Genomic DNA, 15,653 nt, shown 5'->3' on the forward strand with positions numbered 1-15,653 from the left:
TGTGCACTTCTAAGACTTGCCAATGCTCAGAAGATCTGTGTGTCAGGACCATTTATTTATAGCCCAATAGTGTTCAGATCCAACTGCTAGGGTGACCAACTCACTTCTGCTCAGATTCTATGCTCATTGGACAAAGCTAGGGAGTGAAAGAACCAGGGTTAGCATCTCAGTTTCCTGAATCCTAGGCTCTCTCGTCAAAAAGAAAAATGGGAGATAAACGGAGCTGTGCAGAATAGAAAGGAGCCCTCCTAGCTGAGGAGCTGAGGAATGTGACTGTTAACCCCTTAGGCAATGAGAACCTCTGAAGCTTTCTGAGCAATGGAGTGACAACAGGGTTCTATAAAAACAATGTTTTAGAAAAATAAGACATGGGTACTTAAAACCTTTATTCGGTTTTACCAACTTAACCAAATCACTTAATTATGTGTCTTCAGTCTCCTCATCTGTAAAACAGAGACTATGACAACCAATTTCAGTTACTTTGAGGATTAATTCTGATTAATGGCAAAGTGCTTAGCATATTGCCTAGCACAGTGTAAAAATAAATGCTAGCTGTTATTTGTGAGGAAAGTGACAATACTGATGATGGTAATGCTAGGGGATTAACTGGAAGGGGCAAAACAAGACAGGAAGTCCAGTTACAAAGTCATGAGTGCCTCAATTCAAGTAGTCAGTGAGAATGGAAATAAGAAACATTTATTCAACAAACATTTGAGGGGCGCCTGGGTGGCTCAGTCGTTAAGCGTCTGCCTTCGGCTCAGGTCATGATCCCAGGGGTCCTGGGATCGAGCCCCGCATCAGGCTCTCTGCTCAGTGGGAAGCCTGCTTCTCCCTCTCCCACTCCCCCTGCTTGTTTTCCCTCTCTCGCTGTGTCTCTGTCAAATAAATAAATAAAATCTTTAAAAATAAATAAACAAACAAACAAACAAACAAACAAACATTTGAGGTTTCTCCCAACAAAGCATAGTGGTAGGGATCAGAGGGATGCTAATTGTTGCTAAGAAACAAAGGACAGAAGGGTCAGTAATGCTCCACATGGAAATAAAAAAAACAAAACAAAAAAAAGAGTTAATTCGTAAGAATGATTTAAATGTCCTACCTTTCAATTATCAGCCTAAGGATGATACTGGGGTTCACTTGAGGCTCATTCCCACTCCTCCCATCCCTATCCCCCAATTCCCATAGGAAGTGCCTGTGGTATTATGGGGTGGTGGTGAATACAACATCCCCAAGGGTACTCTAGGCCCACATGGAAACCAGGGTAACCGGCCAGCAGCAGAGCAGCTCCAGCCCTGCCCACCTCAAGCTTCAGGCACCGCTCCCCCCCACCCCCGGAGACTGTGCTGTGAGCCGCAAGAACAATAAAGCTAAGAACAGGAGGTATGGGTCCCCAAGGGAGCTGCCTGCTGTTCAGGGAAGGACAGAACAAAGAGCTTGGAGCCCTTCCCCAACCTTGGGGATGCACTCAGGTTTCCAGGTCCTCCCCAGGGGAAAGGCTGGGAAAGGGGCTGAGGGAAGCTGATCTCTCAGCTAAAGGAAGCTTTCTCCCTTGTCACATTCAACCCATCTCAAATATCCAGCTTGGTTTTATTAATTCCCCGTGAACACAGCCCACTTGAGCTAGGACCTTCAAAACCACAGAAGAATTAAGTTACAGTGAGCGTCCATCATAGCTCAGGGTGGCTTTAGAAGAACAAGGATCTGTCCCTCTCCAAGGAAAAGTACTTCCTCTGGATCACTGCAGGGTACCAGAGTACTTGCACTGGGAAGCGGGACAAGCTGAGGACAAATTGGGGGAGTAGTAGTTTGGGAGCTCTAACAGGGCTGCTCTGGATCCTCCGTGCCCTGCTCCAGGTGCTCAAGGACCAGCGTCCCCATGATTCACTTCTGTCTGGCCCACACAGCATACCACCTGCACTGCTGGCTGCCGAGATCACACCGGCTCAGGCTGTAAGTGTCCCTCCCCAGCTCAATGACAAAAAGCCCATTTCTTCCTGGGACAGTCTCAACATTTAACTAAAATTTATTTTCAATTTTTAAATCATTTTATAAAAAACAGGTGTACTTGACATAACTACTGACTCTTAAGTTTTAAAACCTGATATGTAAACATTAACGAAATATTTTGTAAACATTAAGCCAGTTTTTTAAATGTTAACATTTAAAAAAATAGTTAACTGTCTTTTCTTGTCACATTTCAGAAATGCTCAATATGATTAAATCTATGTTGGCTGACTGTTAAAATAATATGATTGACTTGACAACTGATCAGAATTTATACCCTTAAAAAGATGCTATTCCTTCCAAAATGGTCACATTAAGCCTATAACTATATCCTAGTTATATTGTAACAATGTGCGATTACCAGTCTGGGGGTCTTTGAAAATTGTCTGGTTTTTTTTTTAGTACTTTCAATGGGGATAAATCTTTTTTTTTTTAAACATTTTTTTATTTATTTGACAGAGAAAGACACAGCGAGAGAGGGAACACAAGCAGGGGGAGTGGGAGAGGGAGAAGCAGGCCTCCCGCGGAGCAGGGAGCCCGATGCGGGGCTCGATCCCAGGACCCTGGGATCATGACCTGAGCCGAAGGCAGACGCCCAGCCTGAGCCACCTAGGCACCCCCATCAATGGGGATAAATCTTTGTCTTTGGAGGGTAGATTTGATTTCTACAAATACCCTAAATTCTTTCATTGTTAAACCTGATTAATAAAATAATTAAGGTAAATAATACAATTTATGTGAAGAGATTAGTTATTGCAGAAGATTTTCTTATATGCATGGAAACTATGTACACATAATCTCAAAAGAATTTCAAAAATGAGCAGAAACAGCAGACTTCATTTGGTTGTGTAAGCTGTGGTAGGTAGGTGTACTCTGTTTATTAGTTACACTCAGTGTGAACCATCCGGCCAGAACAGAGCTAGCGCGGCACAGAGGCATGGTTAAGACTCTCGGACCTGGTTCAAAATTCTAGCTCTATCACTACTCAGTGTTTGTCCTTGGAGAGGACACTTCATCATTCTGAGTCTCGGTTTCCTCAATAAAATGGGGAACCACAGTCCCTACCTCATAGGATTTTGTGCATATTTTTTTAAAGATCTTATTTATTCATTTATTTGAAAGAGAGAGAGAGACTGAGCTGGGGGGAGGGGGGAGGCAGAGAGGGAGAGGGAGAGAATCTCAAGCAGACTGCCTGCTGAGCGTGGAGCCTGACACGGGGCTCAATCTCACAGCCCTGAGATCACGACCAGAGCTGAAACCAAGAGTTGGACGCCCAACCAACTGAGCCACCCAGGCGCTCCAGATTTTATGCATATTAAATGAGAAAGTGAATAAAAAATGTTTGACACATTTGTTTACTAATGATGAATATTAACTTTTACTATTACCCGTGGGTTGTCTTATAGCATTAACTTATAGTCATGGTAAAGGAACGAAGGTTCTAAAGATTCCTTAGAGACCAGTATCAACAGCGCCTGCTACATAGTAGGAGCTCAATAAATGGTAGCCATTATTCTTAGTGAAGTATTATTAGACATAATTTTGCTCTAATGGGATAATCTCAAGTCATCCTTGTTGTGTTTAAAACTTTATCTCCATGGTTTAATGTAACGTTGTTATGAAACAGAACCTAAATTTGGTTTCTTTTTTTAAGCTTTTATTTATTTATTTGAGAGAGTGATAGAGAGCACAAGCAGGGGGAGAGGCAGAGGAAGAGAGAGAAGCAGGCTCCCCACTGAGCAAGGAGTCCGATGCGGGGCTCGATCCCAGGACTCTGGGATCATGACCTGAGCTGAAGGCATACGCTTAATGACTGAGCCACCCAGACACCCCATAAATTTAGTTTCTTGAAGCCATTTTATCACTAAAGAAGTAACGTAAAATGTAACTCGCTGTGTCCCATGCAGGCAAGTGACAGTGTTCTTGTTTGGGATCACCGCTCTGGTCCTCCAGTTGTATGTTCTGCTAAGGTAAGTTCTTTCACCACCAACCCTCTTACCTGACAGCCCAGCATGCAGGTCTTACCTCTGGAGATGGTTGGGGTACGCTCTGAGATTCCTGTTACGTGTTTAACTGCAGCCTGCCTCATTGTTTCTGCCCCTATTATCAATGGTAGTTACCTGCTTTACCTCTTTGGAAAGTCAAAAACCTCAATACCAAAAGAATAGCTGGGAATAGGGCAGACTGAGTTTAACTTAACACAATTTCTTCTGGTACAAGAAGCCATTAAATGGGAGACAACGAGGGCACCAACATTTCAACGTATGGATTCCCTAGAGACCAGTCCTGACGGCCTCCCATGAGCTAACGTCTGCAGGGCTGAGGGTGACACAGACATATGTGACGAGATTGGGACTTGATACATTATTTTAGATTCTATGGAGGACATTAGTCTTGGCAGAAAAAGTCAGCTAGTAACTGGACAAATGAAGCAAATGCCATTTGATACATCAAAATAAAAAAACTGTAGCTCTAAAAATGTGGAAATTCTAAAACAATCTGAAAACCGAGAATCTACTTAAGTGACAAGAAAAGGAACTGTGATACTCACTGTAATTAGCCTAATTTAAACTTGCCAACGTCTGTCATAGGAGTTTTGTGTGCAGTAAGGCCTATTTCCTTACTCCAGAAGGCCAGAATTTCCACAAGATATTTTCTCACCAAAATATCTGGTTAACATGAATTAGAAAGATGATAAACATTATTTGTCCACCGGTTGTAAATGTTAACAACTCTTACACTACTTGTGGGCTGTTTTCACACTATTAATTTGCAGTCATGGTAAAGGAACGAAGGTTCTTTTTTTCTTTTTTTTTTTTAAAGATTTTATTTATTCATTTGGGAGAGAGAGAGCACACACAGGAGGAGAAGCAGAGGGAGAGGGAGAAGCAGACTCCCCACCGAGCTGGGAGCCCGACGTAGGGCTCGATCCCAGGACCCTGAGATCATGACCCGAGCTGAAGGCAGATGCTTAACCCTCTGAGCCACTCAGGCGCCCCAGGAACGAAGGTTCTTTTTTTTTTTTTTAAGATTTTTATTTATTTTTTGACAGAGAGAGAGAGACAGCGAGAGAGGGAACACAAGCAGGGGCCGTGGGAGAGGGAGAAGCAGGCTTCCCTGTCGAGCAAGGAACCCGATGTGGGGCTCGATCCCAGGACCCTGGGATCATGACCTGAGCCAAAGGCAGACGCTAAACGGCTGAGCCACCCAGGTGCCCCAGGAACGAAGGTTCTTAAATGAGTTGCCTGCAGCCAAATGAACCTTGGGCCAGAATTAGAATTAGAATTCAATGGTTAGTGCCTTCTGGTATCATGCTTATAGGGTGAATTTCTTCTAATAATTGATAAATTAATGACCTGTGTATTGATTTTAGGCCCAGATCTTCCCGATACTGCAGGCAACCTCTCCTTACCAACTTGGTTGGCAGTATCATCTTTACTTTCTTCACAATTGGTAAGTGTGCATTTATCAAGCACTTATTAAGTGCCTATTATTTGCCAGATATTGCCCAAACAAAAATGGGTAAGACTTATTAAGTGCCTATTATTTGCCAGACATTGCCCAAACAAAAAAGCTCCTTGGGAGCTCAGAATGAAACTTCAGAAAAAATTCACATTTAAAATTCAGGTGAAGGAAATTTTTTATAAGTTCCTTAGTAAACTGTTTTGGTTGTCCTCAAATTTGGGTCCATACAATATGCTGTGTTGGTGTTATAAAATTCATTAGTTATAATATAAAAAAATATCAAATTCATTCATTCATTTAATAAATGGTTACTGGACAGGAGATAATACCGTGTAGAAAACCAGGGACCGGGGGCGCCTGGGTGGCTCAGTCGTTAAGCGTCTGCCTTCAGCTCGGATCATGATCCCAGGGTCCTGGGATCGAGTCCCGCATCGGGCTCCCTGCTCAGCGGGAGGCCTGCTTCTCCCTCTCCCACTCCCCCTGCTTGTGTTCCCTCTCTCGCTATCTCTCTGTGTCAAATAAATAAATAAAATCTTAAAAAAAAAAGAAGACCAGGGACCTCATCAATTTGAAATAAAGAAGTGACAGAGACGTGTTGGACTCTGAAATGTAAAGTTTTAGGATTATCTTAATACATTTTGATTACATTTTCCTATGTGTGTGCTTATAAGAGCAATGTGTGATTTATTTATTTTTTTTTTTTAAAGATTTTATTTATTTATCTGAGAGAGAGAATGGGAGACAGAGAGCATGAGAGGGGAAGGGTCAGAGGGAGAAGCAGACCCCTCGCTGAGTAGGGAGCCCGATGTGGGACTCGATCCCGGGACTCCAGAATCATGACCTGAGCCAAAGGCAGTTGCTTAACCAACTGAGCCACCCAGGCGCCCAGCAATGTGTGATTTAAATAAAAACTATGTCTAAGATTTTTTAAAAATTTTTTTGAAGAGTTTATTTATTCATTATTCATTTGAGAGTGAGCGAGCGAGCACAAGCAGAGGGAAGAGGCAGAGGAAGAGAGAGAAGCAGACTCCCCACTGAGCAGGGAGCCCGATGAGGTGCTCGATCCCAGGACCTTGGCATCATAACCTGAGCTGAAGGCAGATGCTTAACTATCTGAGCCACCCAGGTGCCCCATCTAAGATTTTTTTTTTAAGATTTATTTATTTATTTTGGAGATAGTGTGCCCAGGGGTGGAGGTGGAGAGGCAAAGGGAGAGGGAGAAAAGCAGACACAGGGCTCAATCTCATGACCCTGAGATCATGACCTGAGCCAAAATCAAGAATTGGACGCTTAACCAACTGAGCCACCGTGGAGCCCCTAAATTTTTTTTTTAAGATTTTATTTTTTTAAGTAATCTCTACACCGAACGTGGGGCTTGAACTCACAACCCCAAGAACAAGAGTCGCATGCTCCACTAACTGAGCTAGCCAGGCACCCCTACAATTTTTTTAATGAAAAAATAGTCACTGGGGCGCCTGGGTGGCTCAGTCGTTAAGCATCTGCCTTCTGCTCAGGTCATGATCTCTGGGTCCTGGGACCGAGTCCCACATCGGGCCTCCTGTTCAGCAGGGAGTCTGCTTCTCTCTCTCTCTCCCTCTGACCCTTCCTACTGCTTGTTCTCTCCCTCTCTCTCAAATAAATAAATAAAATCTTAAAAGAAAAAAAATGGTTGAATGCCTTAGGCACTGTTCTAGAGTCTCCTGCTGAATCCCAGCTCCACAGGAGGCAGCATATGTGATGGTGAAAGTACTGGCTTTAGAGACAGAGGGAGGCCGGCGGAAACACTGACTCCGCAACAACAGGGGCTACCTAACCTCTCTGAGCTTCCTGCTCCTCATTTATGGAATGGAGATAAGGGGCGCCTGGATGGCTCAGTCGGTTAAGCATCTGACTCTTGATTTCGGCTCAGGTCATGATCTCAGCGTCGTGAGATTGAGCCCTGTGTGAGGCTCCACGCTCAGCAGGGAGTCTGCTTGGGATTCTCTCTCTCCCGCTGCCCCTATCCGCCCCCCCATGCTCTCTCTCTCTCTAAAGTAAATAAATAAATCTTTTAAAAAATGAAATATAAAGTGGAGATAAAAAAACTGGCTTCAGTTTTGCTAAGGTTTAAATGAGATAATAGAATTGTGAAAAAAGCAGTCAGAGCTCTTATCACCAGCAATGCCAATAATAAGAACACAGCCCACGTCAAAGGAAAACCTTAGCTTGGCTAGGTTTTGAGCATCTGTGTCCCATGGGAGGGAAGCGAGGAAACATCCTCTATTTAGGTTTGCATTCAAGAATGTTCTTCCGAGATAACTACACCCAGTAAATGGATGCTGTTCTGCTGTCCTTCTAGGGTTTACTGTGCTGCTTACGCATATGGAACCAGTCCCACAGGCACTCAAGAGGATGTTTGCTCTATTCGGTGTGGGATCCTTCGGTGAAGGAGCCTGTACCATGGTGTTAACAGTTTTGGCAACTGACTGTGTGTGTTTTTAAATACTGAATTTCTCAAGGGCTCATCTTAATCTGAAAGCATGTCTATATATAATACACCATCAATCTTCAATATTTATTTTCTCCTCACACTAAAAATAGAGATATGTAGAGACAGAATTCCTAATTAGACACGTGTCACAGCTAAAACATTTCACCAGGGGAAGTTTAAAAATTTCATGAGAGATTTTTCTTTTTGTGGGTGAATTCCACTTTACTAGACTTTTAAAAAAAGAAAAAAGATAACCTATCAATCAACAGCGCAAGTGCTGGCCTGCATTTGGGCAGGGAGCAGCGAGCCTTCCATCTCTTGCTAAGCCGGTGCCATTGTTTAAATCCTTTGGCAAAAATGTTGTAAATACAGGTTCCAATCAAAAGATAAGTATTCCTCACAGTGCTTTTTCCTCCCAAATATAGGAAAAAACGACCCCTGAACTTTACTACTTGTCTGTGCTGCTGTCAGTGAGCAGCTTGGTTTCTACAGGTAAGCAAAACTTTCCAAGTAGCTTATCCTTGTCAAAGCCTTCAAGGAAGCACCTGCTCAGCTAGGGTGGTCACAGTGTAAGGAGGAAGCCCTGGTTCCTCCTAAAGCAAGAGCTCCAAGAAGCAAAGGAGTAAAAAGCCATCCTTTTCACATGATTTCCCACCCATTTAATTAGATCCCATTCATCCTGCAGTGCTTTCCTCGGGCCTGGGGCTGAGCCGCCTGGCCAGCGCGGCCTGCACACAACCAGACACCAGACCAACGGTCTGACGCCGGCTCGGGAGCCCTCTGGTCTCGGCTTCACGCGGATGTCTTCGGCAGGTGAGCCTGTCCGAGCAGCACTGCCACCTGACCGCTGCCGGAGCAGAAGCTCCTCTCCCACCCTGCCGCTCCTGAGTGAGATGGTCAGCTGACATCAGAACTACGGCCACAGGAAGCACATCAAAACCAGTCATCTGAAAGTTGTCTTTAAATATCGATTAGCACTGACAATCGATAAAAAGGAACAGTTCAACCCAAATCACTGGATTGACATCACAACCAAATTCACCCCAAATAAAGATACTCTATTAAATACTTTCAAGATTATGACACTGACTTTCTGAACCTCCTTTTTTGTTTCATGAAACTATTATCATCAGCTGGATGGTAGCTACAGAAATAAGCACTGAAAAGGAAGAAGGAAAATAGAAATCTTAGTAATGAACAGAAGTTTAGATTTAGTTTCAAGAGGATACAGTGATTCAGATGGTATATTTGAACAATTTGTTCTTTAAAAATGTAGTGGGGGGCAGCCTGGGTAGCTCAGTCGTTAAGCGTCTGCCTTCGGCTCAGGTCATGGTCCCAGGGTCCTGGGATCGAGCCCCGCATCGGGCTCCCTGCTCGGCAGGAAGCCTGCTTCTCCCTCTCCCACTCCCCCTGCTTGTGTTCCCTCTCTTGCTGTCTGTCTCCCTCTCTCTGTCAAATAAATAAATAAAATCTTTAAAAAATAAAATAAAATAAAAATAAAAATGTAGTGGGAAATTTCAGAGTAAAAATAACCAAAATCTCCTCCATATGGGTGACAACAATCTTCTGCATCATGACAGTAAAGGTTGTCTAGAGAAAATAACTAATTGATCCACATAATGTTCATCTTCTTGCTTTTCCTGTGTGTATTCACAGATTCTGAGGTATTTTAAGTAGGAGCTAGTTAATCACAGATGCTCTCAACATTTTTAGGAAGTGAAGACAACTCTATTTCTTGAGGAAAAGAACTATATATGGCAGGAGGATCAAATTCAATATAAACATCTCCCAACACATCTATGACAGGCACAGACCTTCACAAGTGGGAATGACTGTTCTCCACCTGCTTCTCTATTCAGGGGACACCTGCCGGAGGAAAAGTTACCTAACAAACACTATCCATCTAGCACGCTGACATTTCTGAGGGCTTTCCACATCTCAGACATAGTGCTGAAACTTATGAATTAGAAACCTGATTGGGGGGTGGGAGGGTGCGTGGGTGGCTCAGTCAGTTAAGCATCTGCCTTGGGCTTAGGTCATGATCCCGGGGTCCTGGGATCAAGCCCCACATCGGGCTCCTTGCTGAGTGAGGAGCCTGCTTCTCCCTCTCCCTCTGCCCCTTCCCACCACTTCTGGTCTCTCTGGCTTGCTCGCTCTCTCTCTCTACCTCAAATAAATAAATAAAATCTTAAAAAAAAAAAAAAAAAAAGGAAAGAAAGGAACCTGATGGGGGCGGCTGGCTGGCTCAGTAGAGCATGTAACTCTCAATTTCTGGGTTATGAATTCAAGCCCCACCTTAGGGTTAGAGAGTACTTTAAAAAATAAAATTAAGGGGGCGCCTGGGTGGGCTCAGTCGTTAAGCGTCTGCCTTCGGCTCAGGTCATGATCCCGGGGTCTTGGGATCAAGTCCCACATCGGGCTCCCTGCTCCGCGGGAGGCCTGCTTCTCCCTCTCCCACTCCCCCTGCTTGTGTTCCCTCTCTCGCTATCTCTCTGTCAAATAAATAAATAAAATCTTTAAAAAATAAAAATAAAAAATAAAATTAAGGAGCACCTGGGTGGCTCAGTTGCTTAAGCAATGAACTCTTGGTTTTGCCTCAGGTGATGATCTCAGGGTCATAAGATTGAGCCCCGCGTTGGGCTCCACGCTCAACAGAGTCGGCTTGGATTTCTCTCTCCCTCTCTCTCTGCCCCTCCCTGCTGCATGCACCCTCTCTCAAATAAATAAATAAATCTTTTAAAATAAATAAATAAATTGGGGCGCCTGGGTGGCTCAGTCATTAAGCGTCTGCCTTCAGCTCAGGTCATGATCCCAGGGTCCTGGGATCGAGCCCCACATCGGGCTCCCCGGTCCGCGGGAAGCCTGCTTCTCCCCCTCCCACTCTCCCTGCTTGTGTTCCCTCTCTCGCTGTGTCTCTCTCTGCCAAATAAACAAAATCTTTAAAAAAAAATTAAATTAAATAAATAATTAAATTTTTAAAAAAATCTCCAAATTCTCAGCACCTGGCTGGCTCAGTTGGTAGAACAAGAGACTCTTGATCCCCGGGTTGTGAATTCAAGCCCCACAATGGACAGAGCTTACACTAAAAAATAAATTAAATAAATAAATACATAGCATATATACCCCAGAAAGAAACAAAATATGTATGCTAACTAGCTGGAATTTAAATAAAAACTTGGAGGGGCCCCTGGGTGGCTCAGTCAGTTAAACAACCAACTCTTGATTTCGGTTCAGGTAATGATCTTGGGGTCCTGGGATTGAGCCCCTTGCTGGGTCTGAGGGGAGTCTGCTTGTCCCTCTGCCCCTCCCCCTGCCTATGCTCTCTCTCTCTCTCTCTCTCTCAAATAAATAAATAAAATCTTAAAAAAAAAGTTAACATGGAACTACTAGAATACTGTTTTCAGGGTCTTTCCACCCTCAAATGTGATGTTAGGGAGATTGGATTTTATCCTGTAAGGAATGGGGATGTATTCACGGGTTTCAACAGGAAGTAATGTACCGGTGAACTTTAGAAATAGTTCTCATGTATTCATCATAGTTTAGCAAATATTTCTGAACAAACACTTTGCTGTAGATGCTGGGAATAAAGCAGTAAATGCAACTGTCAAAATTCCCGATCCACACTGGAGCTTACATGCCAGTGTTGGGAGACAAACAATAATCAAAATAAATACACATATACTCTGTATATTAAATAATGGGGCTGCGAGAAAAACAAAGCAGGGCAAGAGTTAGTTAAGGAGAGGTGGGATTCTAAGTAGGGTGTTCAGCAAAGGCCCCAACGAGTGACATCTGAGCAAAGAATTAAAAGAGGCAAGAGTGAGCCATGCAGATTTCTGAAGGAAGAATGTCATAAGCAAAGGTAACCACAAAAAATCAGAAGTATGCCAGTCATGCTCCAGGAACAGAGAAACCGGAATGGCTGAGTCAGAGTTCACAGACGGAAGGTGGAGCAGATGTAGTCAAAGAGGTGAAAGGGAGCCACTGTGGGGTTTTGAGCAGAGAAATGACATGATCCAACAGATTTTTAAAGGATCTTTCTGGCTGTTGAAGTTGAGAACAGAACGTAGAGAGAAATAAGGGTGGAAGCAGGGAGACCAGACAGGAAGCTATTCCAGTCAGCCAGGTGAGAGCTGATGCTGACTTGGACCAGGGTGGCAGCAGCATAAGTGGTGACAAGGCACCAGAGTCTGGAAATAGTATAAATGGAGAGCCAATGTGATTGCTGAGGACAGGAATGTGGGCTGTGAGAGAAAGAGGAGTCAAGGACGACTCCAAAAACGTCTGGCCTAAGCAACTGAAAGAGTAAGAGTCACCTTTAATTGAGAACAAAAAGATGGCCAGGGAGGAGGTTTAGGGGAGAAGATCTGTAGTTCAGTTTATTCAGAAGTTACATTTGGGAGGTCTACTAGCTACCCAAGTGGTCACGGTAAGGAGGCAAATGGAGAACAGAGCCCAGTTCAGAGGGGAAGTACAGACTATAGAGATTTACTAGCGATTTGGGGTCATCTGCATATAGATGGTATTTAAAGTCACAAGACAGGATGACATTACCTAGACAGGGAGTGAAGACAGAACGGACAAGTATGGGCATCGCCTGGGGGCTGGTTAGAAATGCAGAATCACAGGCCCTACCTGAGGCCTGCTGAATCAAAATCTATGTCTTAACAAGATCCCCAGGTGATCTGTATGATTCTTTAAAGTTCACAAAGCACTGCTTTGGAGCACTCCATTGGTTCAGATGAGAGACAATGAAGGGTAGTAACAGGAGGGATGATGTCAAGTGTTCACAAGTGGCTGAATGGAGGAGAGAAGGAAATGCAGGGAGAAGGAGGAGATTTCTGACTCAAGTGACTGGGTAGATGGTGTGCCACTAGTCGACAAAGAATATTAGAGGAGGTGTGGAGGGAAGGCATACAGAGGCTACTGTTTTATAGGTATTGAATTTGAGGCACACACCGGACATCCAAGTAGAGATCTCGCAGGCAGACAGACGTAGAGAGAGAGAGACTAGAACCCAGAGATATTAAACACTATCTTCAGTGAGATATCATGATTAAGAGAAGGTTGTTTAATTTTTTTTTAAAAAGACTATTGCTAGGTTGGGGAAGTCACAGAAGCTTCAAGAAAGTGAATAATTGATGGAGGAAGGTCCTTAAGGAGACTACAGAGAAAGGATTTTAGGTACAATGTAAAAGGATAGCTTAAAAATAATGGGGAGAAGTGCGCCTGGCTGGCTCAGTCAGTGGAACATGCAACTCTTGACCTCAGGGTCATGAGTTCAAGCCCCAGGTTTGGGTATAGAGTTTACTTAAACAAACAAACAACAACAACAACAAAAAACAGGGACATCTGGGTGACTCAGTCAGTTAAGTGTCTTCATTCGGCTTAGATCATGACCCCAGGGTCCTGGGATCGAGCCCCACATCGGGATTCCTGCTCAGTGGCAGGAAGCCTGCTTCTCCCTCTCCCACTCCCCCTGCTTATGTTCCCTCTCTCGCCGTCTCTCTCTCTCTGTGTCAAATTAAAAAAAAAAAAATCTTAAAAAAAAAAAAGACTTACAATGGTACAAGCTATCTACTGGTAGACATTTAAGAGATCCACATGTTCAGAGAGCCTTTGGCTCATGTACTTCTTGTTAGCCACTCAAGCTTCATCTGCCCCAGCATTTTCCCTACCTAGTTGGAGCAACCTGCACTCTCTGGGCTCCCATCGCAAGTCCAAGTCAAAATGTCCTAAAATCCTCCAGCTGCCAAACAGTACTTATCCCAGTTTCCCAGTTATGACTCCCAGGTCTGACGTTATTTCCCCCATGCTCTCTCCAGTGACTACCTACCTAACATGTTATTCCTATCTTCCCAGTTTCTTCTCTTCCCTCACCAACCCCTCCAAAGCCTTGATTCTGTTTTCGTTTGAGAACTGGAACCCAAACCAATTTCTCTTACTTATGCACTAGGAATACTTTTTCGTTATCCGTTGAATGGAGACAAGAACCCAAGGAACACCCTCAGTATAGAAGTGCTGAATCCTATCAAGTCACTGAGAAAGAAGAGCAGGCAAACAGAATGCACGGATCGGGTGAGGCCTGTCCTCCACAGCTCCTATGATTGCACGCACTAAAACCAACACAAATGCCTGAATAGAACACCGTATTAGCATCCTCAAAATTAAGGGAAGTAGGGGTGCCTGGGTGGCTCAGATGGTTGGGCGTCTGCCTTCAGCTCAGGTCATGATCCCAGGGGCCTGCCCAGAGGAGGGCTCCCCGCTCAGGGGGGAGTCTGCTTCTCCCTCTCCTTCTGCCATTGCCCCTGCTTGTGCTCTCTGGCTCTAACTCTGTCAAATAAATAAATAAAATCTTAAAAAAAAAAAAAAAAAAATTAGGGGAAGTACACTATGAGCAAATGTGTATTTAGCAAGTTCTTCCAATGGTGAAACAAAGAAGTATATTTTTCAGTTTTGTTTTGTTTGGCACCGACCCTATTTGTCCCTGGGAGTTCCGCATTTCTCAAAGCCTTGACCCGTCCACACGCATTCGCATATCAAAAATTAGAGATGATTACATTAACAGAGCTGTCCACTTACTTTCACAAAGGAAATTCTGTGAACACGAAGCCTTTTGCAAGGTAGGTTATTGGAACCATTCCAACTGTGTCAAGGTTCTCTAAGTTGGGCTGCCACAGCGGTTTCACACCCAAACTGTAACTCTGAAAAACAACGTATGGTAGTAAGTACGAAATCCTACAATTCGAACTGGCAGAAGTAACTCTCTCTGGTAGACTCCTATGGTAACTTTAGTTGGAAGTCTGTTTGGGGTGGCTGGAATAGAATTAGCCTGAAAGGCAACATCTCTGAAACAATTTTGCCGTCAACCCTCATGTGGTCTTGGGAACTACGGACTCAAGGAGCGGGGATGGCAACAGCTGGTCAAAGGGTTTCCGCCCACGGTCTCAGTAACTTTAAAAGTGCTGCCCAACAGCTGGTAGTGTCCTCAAGGGGCCGTGAGCGTCAAACCGCTTCCTGGGGGGCGGGTCTCGTCCTTATGGATTTGGAAAGACAGATCTCCTAGGAAAGAGAAGTCCTTCAGAATGGAAAACTTCCTCCTCCGCCCCCCGACCTCCGCCAAGCTCAAGAAGCCTCTACAAAGGGATTTTTTTTTTTTCAAGGTGAATCACCTGTTCAGAGGACCAGAGGAAAAATTACCGAGGCTTTTGGTTCCACAGAAAGATGGAAAGAGGGCACCTGGGTGGCTCAGAGGGTTAAGCGTCTGCCTTCGGCTCAGGTCATGATCCCAACGTCCTGGGATCGAGTCCCGCATCGGGCTCCCTGCTCAGCGGGGAGCCTGCTTCTCCCTCTGCCTCTCTCTCTCTGTCTCTTATGAATAAATAAATAAATAAAATCTTTAAAAAAAAAAAAAAAAAGAAAGATGGAAAGAATGAAGGGGCAAGACTCCTTGCCCCAAACTGGAATATGACCTTGCCTCGGGGACCGTTATACCTGCCTCTCAAAGGTTCCACCATCTTGGACTCCCCCATGCTTGCGACAGAGTCCTGCGCTGACTCCCCTAGAGACTGGTTGTTCAGGGGGCTCGGGCTAGAGGGCTTACCACGTCCTCAGGGTCGACCGGCCCGAGTCCTCCCGGAGACGACCCGCAGCCCGGACGCCAGACGCGGAACACCCCTGGCTACATTCTCATTGGCTCCTGGAGGCCGGAAGT

General features: G+C 44.5%; 1 protein-coding gene across 6 annotated transcripts in view; it reads right to left on the reverse strand.

Moving 5' to 3' along the window:
- NMNAT1 (nicotinamide nucleotide adenylyltransferase 1) overlaps positions 1-15,626 on the reverse strand; it is a 29,058-nt gene extending 13,432 nt beyond the window's left edge. For 2 of the 6 annotated variants that reach the window (XR_013448387.1, XM_036090520.2), the window contains exons 1-2: positions 15,543-15,626; positions 14,522-14,643 (exon numbers count right to left, since the gene is read on the reverse strand). The gene's annotated coding sequence lies outside the window, so the exon portion shown is untranslated. The other 4 variants (XM_036090519.2, XM_036090521.2, XM_036090524.2 and 1 more) reach the window with 4 other exon arrangements.
- Between the last annotated feature and the right edge of the window lie 27 nt (positions 15,627-15,653).

This window comes from Halichoerus grypus, chromosome 5 (assembly GCF_964656455.1).
Source record: "Halichoerus grypus chromosome 5, mHalGry1.hap1.1, whole genome shotgun sequence".
NCBI lineage: Eukaryota > Metazoa > Chordata > Mammalia > Carnivora > Phocidae > Halichoerus > Halichoerus grypus.